The following is a 12,852-nucleotide window of genomic DNA, read 5'->3' as shown; positions in this document are numbered from 1 at the left end:
ACAATTTCCAAGCTATACATATACCTTATATTACCTTGCATATATCTTCTGTTATTGCCTAATTTTGTCAGCGATTTCGGACCACACGTTGCACTGTACTATGTGAAAATACTACTATTTATGTAAAACTATTGATGAAATGTAAACTTTTGTCAGTATGCAATTCGATAAAGACTTGCGGTTCCTCGGGCTGGTGCGAATATTTCAATGTCCCTATGTTCCAAACCGTTGGTTTGTGACACACAATTACGCGACCCTCGCTCGCTGCGCTCGCTCGAAAACTATAGCCTAACCTAAAACCAATCCCTCTTGCGTTCGTTATTCGATAAGGCGGCGACTTATTTCAAATTTGCTAACGTGTCGGATCGGTTGTGAGGTTGGACTAGATTTTTACGAGCGAGCGGAGCGAGCGAGCAACGATTACAATTTCCAAGCTATACATATACCTTATATTACCTTGTATATATTTCCTGTTATTGCCTAATTTTGTCAGCGATTTCGGACCACACGTTGCACTGTACTATGTGGAAATATTACTATTTATGTAAAACTATTGATAAACTGTAAACTTTCGTCAGTACGCAATTCGATAAGGACTTCCGGCTCCTCGGGCTGGTGCGAATATTTCAATGTCCCTATGTGCCAAACCGTTGGTTTGTGACAAACCTTTACGCGACCCTCGCTCGCTGCGCTCGGTCGAACACCATAGGCTAACCTAAAACGAATCCCTCTTGCGTTCGTTATTCGACAAGGAGGCGACTTATTTCAAATTTGCTAACGTGTCGGATCGGTTGTGAGGTTGGACTAGATTTATACGAGCGAGCGGTGCGAGCGAGCTACGATTACAATTTCCACGCTATACATATACCTTATATTGCCTTGCATATATTTCCGGTTTTTGCCTAATTTAGTCAGCGATATCGGACCACACGTTGCACTGTACTATGTGGAAATATTACTATTTATGTAAAACTATTGATAAACTGTAAACTTTCGTCAGTACGCAATTCGATATGGACTTCCGGCTCCTCGGTCTGGTGCGAATATTTCAATGTCCCTATGTTCCAAACCGTTGGTTTGTGACACACAATTACGCGTCCCTCGCTCGCTGCGCTCGCTCGAACACCATAGGCTAACCTAAAACCAATCCCTCTTGCGTTCGTTATTCGACAAGGAGGCGACTTATTTCAAATTTGCTAACGTGTCGAATCGGTTGTAAGGTTGGACTAGATTTTTACGAGCGAGCGGAGCGAGCGAGCAACGATTACAATTTCCAAGCTATACATATACCTTATATTACCTTGTATATATTTCCTGTTATTGCCTAATTCTGTCAGCGATTTCGGACCACACGTTGCACTCTAATATGTGGAAATATTACTATTTATGTAAAACTATTGATAAACTGTAAACTTTCGTCAGTACGCAATTCGATAAAGACTTCCGGCTCCTCGGGCTGGTGCGAATATTTCAATGTCTCTATGTGCCAAGCCGTTGGTTTGTGACACACCTTTACGCGACCCTCGCTCGCTGCGCTCGCTGGAAAACTATAGCCTAACCTAAAACCAATCCCTCTTGCGTTCGTTATTCGACAAGGAGGCGACTTATTTCAAATTTGCTAACGTGTCGGATCGGTTGTGAGGTTGGACTAGATTTTTACGAGCGAGCGGAGCGAGCGAGCAACGATTACAATTTCCAAGCTATACATATACCTTATATTACCTTGCATATATTTCCTGTTATTGCCTAATTTTGTCAGCGATTTCGGACCACACGTTGCACTGTACTATGTGAAAATATTACTATTTATGTAAAACTATTGATGAAATGTAAACTTTTGTCAGTATGCAATTCGATAAAGACTTGCGGTTCCTCGGGCTGGTGCGAATATTTCAATGTCCCTATGTTCCAAACCGTTGGTTTGTGACACACAATTACGCGTCCCTCGCTCGCTGCGCTCGCTCGAACACCATAGGCTAACCTAAAACCAATCCCTCTTGCGTTCGTTATTCGACAAGTAGGTGACTTATTTCAAATTTGCTAACGTGTCGGATCGGTTGTGAGGTTGGACTAGATTTATACGAGCGAGCGGAGCGAGCGAGCTACGATTACAATTTCCACGCTATACATATACCTTATATTGCCTTGCATATATTTCCGGTTTTTGCCTAATTTAGTCAGCGATATCGGACCACACGTTGCACTGTACTATGTGGAAATATTACTATTTATGTAAAACTATTGATAAACTGTAAACTTTCGTCAGTACGCAATTCGATAAGGACTTCCGGCTCCTCGGGCTGGTGCGAATATTTCAATGTCCCTATGTGCCAAACCGTTGGTTTGTGACAAACCTTTACGCGACCCTCGCTCGCTGCGCTCGCTCGAACACCATAGGCTATCCTAAAACCAATCCCTCTTGCGTTCGTTATTCGACAAGGAGGCGACTTATTTCAAATTTGCTAACGTGTCGGATCGGTTGTGAGGTTGGACTAGATTTATACGAGCGAGCGGAGCGAGCGAGCTACGATTACAATTTCCACGCTATACATATACCTTATATTGCCTTGCATATATTTCCGGTTTTTGCCTAATTTAGTCAGCGATATCGGACCACACGTTGCACTATACTATGAGAAAATATTACAATTTATGTAAAACTATTGATGAAATGTAAACTTTTGTCAGTATGCAATTCGATAAAGACTTGCGGTTCCTCGGGCTGGTGCGAATATTTCAATGTCCCTATGTGCCAAAACGTTGGTTTGTGACACACCTTTACGCGACCCTCGCTCGCTGCGCTCGCTCGAAAACTATAGCCTAACCTAAAACCAATCCCTCTTGCGTTCGTTATTCGATAAGGCGGCGAGTTATTTCTAATTTGCTAACGTGTCGGATCGGTTGTGAGGTTGGACTAGATTTTTACGAGCGAGCGGAGCGAGCGAGCAACGATTACAATTTCCAAGCTATACATATACCTTATATTACCTTGCATATATTTCCTGTTATTGCCTAATTTTGTCAGCGATTTCGGACCACACGTTGCACTGCACTATATGAAAATATTACTATTTATGTAAAACTATTGATGAAATGTAAACTTTTGTCAGTATGCAATTTGATAAAGACTTGCGGTTCCTCGGGCTGGTGCGAATATTTCAATGTCCCTATGTTCCAAACCGTTGGTTTGTGACACACAATTACGCGTCCCTTACTCGCTGCGCTCGCTCGAACACCATAGGCTAACCTAAAACCAATCCCTCTTGCGTTCGTTATTCGACAAGGAGGCGACTTATTTCAAATTTGCTAACGTGTCGGATCGGTTGTGAGGTTGGACTAAATTTTTACGAGCGAGCGGAGCGAGCGAGCAACGATTACAATTTCCAAGCTATACATATACCTTATATTACCTTGCATATATCTTCTGTTATTGCCTAATTTTGTCAGCGATTTCGGACCACACGTTGCACTGTACTATGTGAAAATACTACTATTTATGTAAAACTATTGATGAAATGTAAACTTTTGTCAGTATGCAATTCGATAAAGACTTGCGGTTCCTCGGGCTGGTGCGAATATTTCAATGTCCCTATGTTCCAAACCGTTGGTTTGTGACACACAATTACGCGACCCTCGCTCGCTGCGCTCGCTCGAAAACTATAGCCTAACCTAAAACCAATCCCTCTTGCGTTCGTTATTCGATAAGGCGGCGACTTATTTCAAATTTGCTAACGTGTCGGATCGGTTGTGAGGTTGGACTAGATTTTTACGAGCGAGCGGAGCGAGCGAGCAACGATTACAATTTCCAAGCTATACATATACCTTATATTACCTTGTATATATTTCCTGTTATTGCCTAATTTTGTCAGCGATTTCGGACCACACGTTGCACTGTACTATGTGGAAATATTACTATTTATGTAAAACTATTGATAAAATGTAAACTTTCGTCAGTACGCAATTCGATAAGGACTTCCGGCTCCTCGGGCTGGTGCGAATATTTCAATGTCCCTATATGCCAAACCGTTGGTTTGTGACAAACCTTTACGCGACCCTCGCTCGCTGCGCTCGCTCGAACACCATAGGCTAACCTAAAACCAATCCCTCTTGCGTTCGTTATTCGACAAGGAGGCGACTTATTTCAAATTTGCTAACGTGTCGGATCGGTTGTGAGGTTGGACTAGATTTATACGAGCGAGCGGAGCGAGCGAGCTACGATTACAATTTCCACGCTATACATATACCTTATATTGCCTTGCATATATTTCCGGTTTTTGCCTAATTTAGTCAGCGATATCGGACCACACGTTGCACTGTACTATGTGGAACTATTACTATTTATGTAAAACTGTTGATAAACTGTAAACTTTCGTCAGTACGCAATTCGATAAGGACTTCCGGCTCCTCGGGCTGGTGCGAATATTTCAATGTCCCTATGTTCCAAACCGTTGGTTTGTGACACACAATTACGCGTCCTTCGCTCGCTGCGCTCGCTCGAACACCATAGGCTAACCTAAAACCAATCCCTCTTGCGTTCGTTATTCGACAAGGAGGCGACTTATTTCAAATTTGCTAACGTGTCGGATCGGTTGTGAGGTTGGACTGGATTTTTACGAGCGAGCGGAGCGAGCGAGCTACGATTACAATTTCCAAGCTATACATATACCTTATATTGCCTTGCATATATTTCCTGTTATTGCCTAATTTTGTCAGCGATTTCGGACCACACGTTGCACTGTACTATGTGGAAATATTACTATTTATGTAAAACTATTGATAAACTGTAAACTTTCGTCAGTACGCAATTCGATAAGAACTTCCGGCTCCTCGGGCTGGTGCGAATATTTCAATGTCCCTATGTGCCAAACCGTTGGTTTGTGACAAATCTTTACGCGACCCTCGCTCGCTGCGCTCGCTCGAACACCATAGGCTAACCTAAAAGCAATCCCTCTTGCGTTCGTTATTCGAAAAGGAGGCGACTTATTTCAAATTTGCTAACGTGTGGGATCGGTTGTGAGGTTGGACTAGATTTTTACGAGCGAGCGGAGCGAGCGAGCAACGATTACAATTTCCAAGCTATACAAATACCTTATATTACCTTGCATATATTTCCTGTTATTGCCTAATTTTGTCAGCGATTTCGGACCACACGTTGCACTGTACTATGTGAAAACATTACTATTTATGTAAAACTATTGATAAACTGTAAACTTTCGTCAGTACGCAATTCGATATGGACTTCCGGCTCCTCGGTCTGGTGCGAATATTTCAATGTCCCTATGTTCCAAACCGTTGGTTTGTGACACACAATTACGCGTCCCTCGCTCGCTGCGCTCGCTCGAACACCATAGGCTAACCTAAAACCAATCCCTCTTGCGTTCGTTATTCGACAAGGAGGCGACTTATTTCAAATTTGCTAACGTGTCGAATCGGTTGTGAGGTTGGACTAGATTTTTACGAGCGAGCGGAGCGAGCGAGCAACGATTACAATTTCCAAGCTATACATATACCTTATATTACCTTGTATATATTTCCTGTTATTGCCTAATTTTGTCAGCGATTTCGGACCACACGTTGCACTCTAATATGTGGAAATATTACTATTTATGTAAAACTATTGATAAACTGTAAACTTTCGTCAGTACGCAATTCGATAAAGACTTCCGGCTCCTCGGGCTGGTGCGAATATTTCAATGTCTCTATGTGCCAAGCCGTTGGTTTGTGACACACCTTTACGCGACCCTCGCTCGCTGCGCTCGCTCGAAAACTATAGCCTAACCTAAAACCAATCCCTCTTGCGTTCGTTATTCGACAAGGAGGCGACTTATTTCAAATTTGCTAACGTGTCGGATCGGTTGTGAGGTTGGACTAGATTTTTACGAGCGAGCGGAGCGAGCGAGCAACGATTACAATTTCCAAGCTATACATATACCTTATATTACCTTGCATATATTTCCTGTTATTGCCTAATTTTGTCAGCGATTTCGGACCACACGTTGCACTGTACTATGTGAAAATATTACTATTTATGTAAAACTATTGATGAAATGTAAACTTTTGTCAGTATGCAATTCGATAAGGACTTGCGGTTCCTCGGGCTGGTGCGAATATTTCAATGTCCCTATGTTCCAAACCGTTGGTTTGTGACACACAATTACGCGTCCCTCGCTCGCTGCGCTCGCTCGAACACCATAGGCTAACCTAAAACCAATCCCTCTTGCGTTCGTTATTCGACAAGGAGGCGACTTATTTCAAATTTGCTAACGTGTCGGATCGGTTGTGAGGTTGGACTAGATTTATACGAGCGAGCGGAGCGAGCGAGCTACGATTACAATTTCCACGCTATACATATACCTTATATTGCCTTGCATATATTTCCGGTTTTTGCCTAATTTAGTCAGCGATATCGGACCACACGTTGCACTGTACTATGTGGAAATATTACTATTTATGTAAAACTATTGATAAACTGTAAACTTTCGTCAGTACGCAATTCGATAAGGACTTCCGGCTCCTCGGGCTGGTGCGAATATTTCAATGTCCCTATGTTCCAAACCGTTGGTTTGTGACACACAATTACGCATCCCTCGCTCGCTGCGCTCGCTCGAAAACTATAGCCTAACCTAAAACCAATCCCTCTTGCGTTCATTATTCGATAAGGCGGCGACGTATTTCAAATTTGCTAACGTGTCGGATCGGTTGTGAGGTTGGACTGGATATTTGCGAGCGAGCGGAGCGAGCGAGCTACGATTACAATTTCCACGCTATACATATACCTTATATTGCCTTGCATATATTTCCTGTTATTGCCTAATTTTGTCAGCGATTTCGGACCACACGTTGCACTGTACTATGTGGAAATATTACTATTTATGTAAAACTATTGATAAACTGTAAACTTTCGTCAGTACGCAATTCGATAAGGACTTCCGGCTCCTCGGGCTGGTGCGAATATTTCAATGTCCCTATGTGCCAAACCGTTGGTTTGTGACAAACCTTTACGCGACCCTCGCTCGCTGCGCTCGCTCGAACACCATAGGCTATCCTAAAACCAATCCCTCTTGCGTTCGTTATTCGACAAGGAGGCGACTTATTTCAAATTTGCTAACGTGTCGGATCGGTTGTGAGGTTGGACTAGATTTATACGAGCGAGCGGAGCGAGCGAGCTACGATTACAATTTCCACGCTATACATATACCTTATATTGCCTTGCATATATTTCCGTTTTTTGCCTAATTTAGTCAGCGATATCGGACCACACGTTGCACTGTACTATGTGAAAATATTACAATTTATGTAAAACTATTGATGAAATGTAAACTTTTGTCAGTATGCAATTTGATAAAGACTTGCGGTTCCTCGGGCTGATGCCAATATTTCAATGTCCCTATGTTCCAAACCGTTGGTTTGTGACACACAATTACGCGTCCCTCACTCGCTGCGCTCGCTCGAACACCATAGGCTAACCTAAAACCAATCCCTCTTGCGTTCGTTATTCGACAAGGAGGCGACTTATTTCAAATTTGCTAACGTGTCGGATCGGTTGTGAGGTTGGACTAAATTTTTACGAGCGAGCGGAGCGAGCGAGCAACGATTACAATTTCCAAGCTATACATATACCTTATATTACCTTGCATATATCTTCTGTTATTGCCTAATTTTGTCAGCGATTTCGGACCACACGTTGCACTGTACTATGTGAAAATACTACTATTTATGTAAAACTATTGATGAAATGTAAACTTTTGTCAGTATGCAATTCGATAAAGACTTGCGGTTCCTCGGGCTGGTGCGAATATTTCAATGTCCCTATGTTCCAAACCGTTGGTTTGTGACACACAATTACGCGACCCTCGATCGCTGCGCTCGCTCGAAAACTATAGCCTAACCTAAAACCAATCCCTCTTGCGTTCGTTATTCGATAAGGCGGCGACTTATTTCAAATTTGCTAACGTGTCGGATCGGTTGTGAGGTTGGACTAGATTTTTACGAGCGAGCGGAGCGAGCGAGCAACGATTACAATTTCCAAGCTATACATATACCTTATATTACCTTGTATATATTTCCTGTTATTGCCTAATTTTGTCAGCGATTTCGGACCACACGTTGCACTGTACTATGTGGAAATATTACTATTTATGTAAAACTATTGATAAAATGTAAACTTTCGTCAGTACGCAATTCGATAAGGACTTCCGGCTCCTCGGGCTGGTGCGAATATTTCAATGTCCCTATATGCCAAACCGTTGGTTTGTGACAAACCTTTACGCGACCCTCGCTCGCTGCGCTCGCTCGAACACCATAGGCTAACCTAAAACCAATACCTCTTGCGTTCGTTATTCGACAAGGAGGCGACTTATTTCAAATTTGCTAACGTGTCGGATCGGTTGTGAGGTTGGACTAGATTTATACGAGCGAGCGGAGCGAGCGAGCTACGATTACAATTTCCACGCTATACATATACCTTATATTGCCTTGCATATATTTCCGGTTTTTGCCTAATTTAGTCAGCGATATCGGACCACACGTTGCACTGTACTATGTGGAACTATTACTATTTATGTAAAACTGTTGATAAACTGTAAACTTTCGTCAGTACGCAATTCGATAAGGACTTCCGGCTCCTCGGGCTGGTGCGAATATTTCAATGTCCCTATGTTCCAAACCGTTGGTTTGTGACACACAATTACGCGTCCTTCGCTCGCTGCGCTCGCTCGAACACCATAGGCTAACCTAAAAGCAATCCCTCTTGCGTTCGTTATTCGAAAAGGAGGCGACTTATTTCAAATTTGCTAACGTGTGGGATCGGTTGTGAGGTTGGACTAGATTTTTACGAGCGAGCGGAGCGAGCGAGCAACGATTACAATTTCCAAGCTATACATATACCTTATATTACCTTGCATATATTTCCTGTTATTGCCTAATTTTGTCAGCGATTTCGGACCACACGTTGCACTGTACTATGTGAAAACATTACTATTTATGTAAAACTATTGATAAACTGTAAACTTTCGTCAGTACGCAATTCGATAAAGACTTCCGGCTCCTCGGGCTGGTGCGAATATTTCAATGTCTCTATGTGCCAAGCCGTTCGTTTGTGACACACCTTTACGCGACCCTCGCTCGCTGCGCTCGCTCGAAAACTATAGCCTAACCTAAAACCAATCCCTCTTGCGTTCGTTATTCGACAAGGAGGCGACTTATTTCAAATTTGCTAACGTGTCGGATCGGTTGTGAGGTTGGACTAGATTTTTACGAGCGAGCGGAGCGAGCGAGCAACGATTACAATTTCCAAGCTATACATATACCTTATATTACCTTGCATATATTTCCTGTTATTGCCTAATTTTGTCAGCGATTTCGGACCACACGTTGCACTGTACTATGTGAAAATATTACTATTTATGTAAAACTATTGATGAAATGTAAACTTTTGTCAGTATGCAATTCGATAAGGACTCGCGGTTCCTCGGGCTGGTGCGAATATTTCAATGTCCCTATGTTCCAAACCGTTGGTTTGTGACACACAATTACGCGTCCCTCGCTCGCTGCGCTCGCTCGAACACCATAGGCTAACCTAAAACCAATCCCTCTTGCGTTCGTTATTCGACAAGGAGGCGACTTATTTCAAATTTGCTAACGTGTCGGATCGGTTGTGAGGTTGGACTAGATTTATACGAGCGAGCGGAGCGAGCGAGCTACGATTACAATTTCCACGCTATACATATACCTTATATTGCCTTGCATATATTTCCGGTTTTTGCCTAATTTAGTCAGCGATATCGGACCACACGTTGCACTGTACTATGTGGAAATATTACTATTTATGTAAAACTATTGATAAACTGTAAACTTTCGTCAGTACGCAATTCGATAAGGACTTCCGGCTCCTCGGGCTGGTGCGAATATTTCAATGTCCCTATGTTCCAAACCGTTGGTTTGTGACACACAATTACGCATCCCTCGCTCGCTGCGCTCGCTCGAAAACTATAGCCTAACCTAAAACCAATCCCTCTTGCGTTCGTTATTCGACAAGGAGGCGACTTATTTCAAATTTGCTAACGTGTCGGATCGGTTGTGAGGTTGGACTGGATTTTTACGAGCGAGCGGAGCGAGCGAGCTACGATTACAATTTCCAAGCTATACATATACCTTATATTGCCTTGCATATATTTCCTGTTATTGCCTAATTTTGTCAGCGATTTCGGACCACACGTTGCACTGTACTATGTGGAAATATTACTATTTATGTAAAACTATTGATAAACTGTAAACTTTCGTCAGTACGCAATTCGATAAGAACTTCCGGCTCCTCGGGCTGGTGCGAATATTTCAATGTCCCTATGTGCCAAACCGTTGGTTTGTGACAAATCTTTACGCGACCCTCGCTCGCTGCGCTCGCTCGAACACCATAGGCTAACCTAAAAGCAATCCCTCTTGCGTTCGTTATTCGAAAAGGAGGCGACTTATTTCAAATTTGCTAACGTGTGGGATCGGTTGTGAGGTTGGACTAGATTTTTACGAGCGAGCGGAGCGAGCGAGCAAGGATTACAATTTCCAAGCTATACATATACGTTATATTACCTTGCATATTTTTCCTGTTATTGCCTAATTTTGTCAGCGATTTCGGACCACACGTTGCACTGTACTATGTGAAAACATTACTATTTATGTAAAACTATTGATAAACTGTAAACTTTCGTCAGTACGCAATTCGATATGGACTTCCGGCTCCTCGGTCTGGTGCGAATATTTCAATGTCCCTATGTTCCAAACCGTTGGTTTGTGACACACAATTACGCGTCCCTCGCTCGCTGCGCTCGCTCGAACACCATAGGCTAACCTAAAACCAATCCCTCTTGCGTTCGTTATTCGACAAGGAGGCGACTTATTTCAAATTTGCTAACGTGTCGAATCGGTTGTGAGGTTGGACTAGATTTTTACGAGCGAGCGGAGCGAGCGAGCAACGATTACAATTTCCAAGCTATACATATACCTTATATTACCTTGTATATATTTCCTGTTATTGCCTAATTTTGTCAGCGATTTCGGACCACACGTTGCACTGTACTATGTGAAAATATTACTATTTATGTAAAACTATTGATGAAATGTAAACTTTTGTCAGTATGCAATTTGATAAAGACTTGCGGTTCCTCGGGCTGATGCGAATATTTCAATGTCCCTATGTTCCAAACCGTTGGTTTGTGACACACAATTACGCGTCCCTCACTCGCTGCGCTCGCTCGAACACCATAGGCTAACCTAAAACCAATCCCTCTTGCGTTCGTTATTCGACAAGGAGGCGACTTATTTCAAATTTGCTAACGTGTCGGATCGGTTGTGAGGTTGGACTAGATTTTTACGAGCGAGCGGAGCGAGCGAGCAATGATTACAATTTCCAAGCTATACATATACCTTATATTACCTTGCATATATTTCCTGTCATTGCCTAATTTTGTCAGCGATTTCGGACCACACGTTGCACTGTACTATGTGAAAATATTACTATTTATGTAAAACTATTGATGAAATGTAAACTTTTGTCAGTATGCAATTCGATAAAGACTTGCGGTCCCTCGGGCTGGTGCGAATATTTCAATGTCCCTATGTTCCAAACCGTTGGTTTGTGACACACAATTACGCGACCCTCGCACGCTGCGCTCGCTCGAAAACTACAGCCCAACCTAAAACCAATCCCTCTTGCGTTCGTTATTCGATAAGGCTGCGACTTATTTCAAATTTGCTAACGTGTCGGATCGGTTGTGAGGTTGGACAAGATTTTTACGAGCGAGCGGAGCGAGCGAGCAACGATTACAATTTCCAAGCTATACATATACCTTATATTACCTTGTATATATTTCCTGTTATTGCCTAATTTTGTCAGCGATTTCGGACCACACGTTGCACTGTACTATGTGGAAATATTACTATTTATGTAAAACTATTGATAAACTGTAAACTTTCGTCAGTACGCAATTCGATAAGGACTTCCGGCTCCTCGGGCTGGTGCGAATATTTCAATGTCCCTATATGCCAAACCGTTGGTTTGTGACAAACCTTTACGCGACCCTCGCTCGCTGCGCTCGCTCGAACACCATAGGCTAACCTAAAACCAATCACTCTTGCGTTCGTTATTCGACAAGGAGGCGACTTATTTCAAATTTGCTAACGTGTCGGATCGGTTGTGAGGTTGGACTAGATTTATACGAGCGAGCGGAGCGAGCGAGCTACGATTACAATTTCCACGCTATACATATACCTTATATTGCCTTGCATATATTTCCGGTTTTTGCCTAATTTAGTCAGCGATATCGGACCACACGTTGCACTGTACTATGTGGAAATATTACTATTTATGTAAAACTGTTGATAAACTGTAAACTTTCGTCAGTACGCATTTCGATAAGGACTTCCGGCTCCTCGGGCTGGTGCGAATATTTCAATGTCCCTATGTTCCAAACCGTTGGTTTGTGACACACAATTACGCGTCCCTCGCTCGCTGCGCTCGCTCGAACACCATAGGCTAACCTAAAACCAATCCCTCTTGCGTTCGTTATTCGACAAGGAGGCGACTTATTTCAAATTTGCTAACGTGTCGGATCGGTTGTGAGGTTGGACTGGATTTTTACGAGCGAGCGGAGCGAGCGAGCTACGATTACAATTTCCAAGCTATACATATACCTTATATTGCCTTGCATATATTTCCTGTTATTGCCTGATTTTGTCAGCGATTTCGGACCACACGTTGCACTATACTATGTGGAAATATTACTATTTATGTAAAACTATTGATAAACTGTAAACTTTCGTCAGTACGCAATTCGTTAAAAACTTCCGGCTCCTCGGGCT

Source organism: Bombus terrestris, unplaced genomic scaffold (genome assembly GCF_910591885.1).
Source record: "Bombus terrestris unplaced genomic scaffold, iyBomTerr1.2, whole genome shotgun sequence".
In the NCBI taxonomy this organism is placed as follows: Eukaryota; Metazoa; Arthropoda; class Insecta; order Hymenoptera; family Apidae; genus Bombus; species Bombus terrestris.
Note: the sequence above shows the minus strand (reverse complement) of the source record.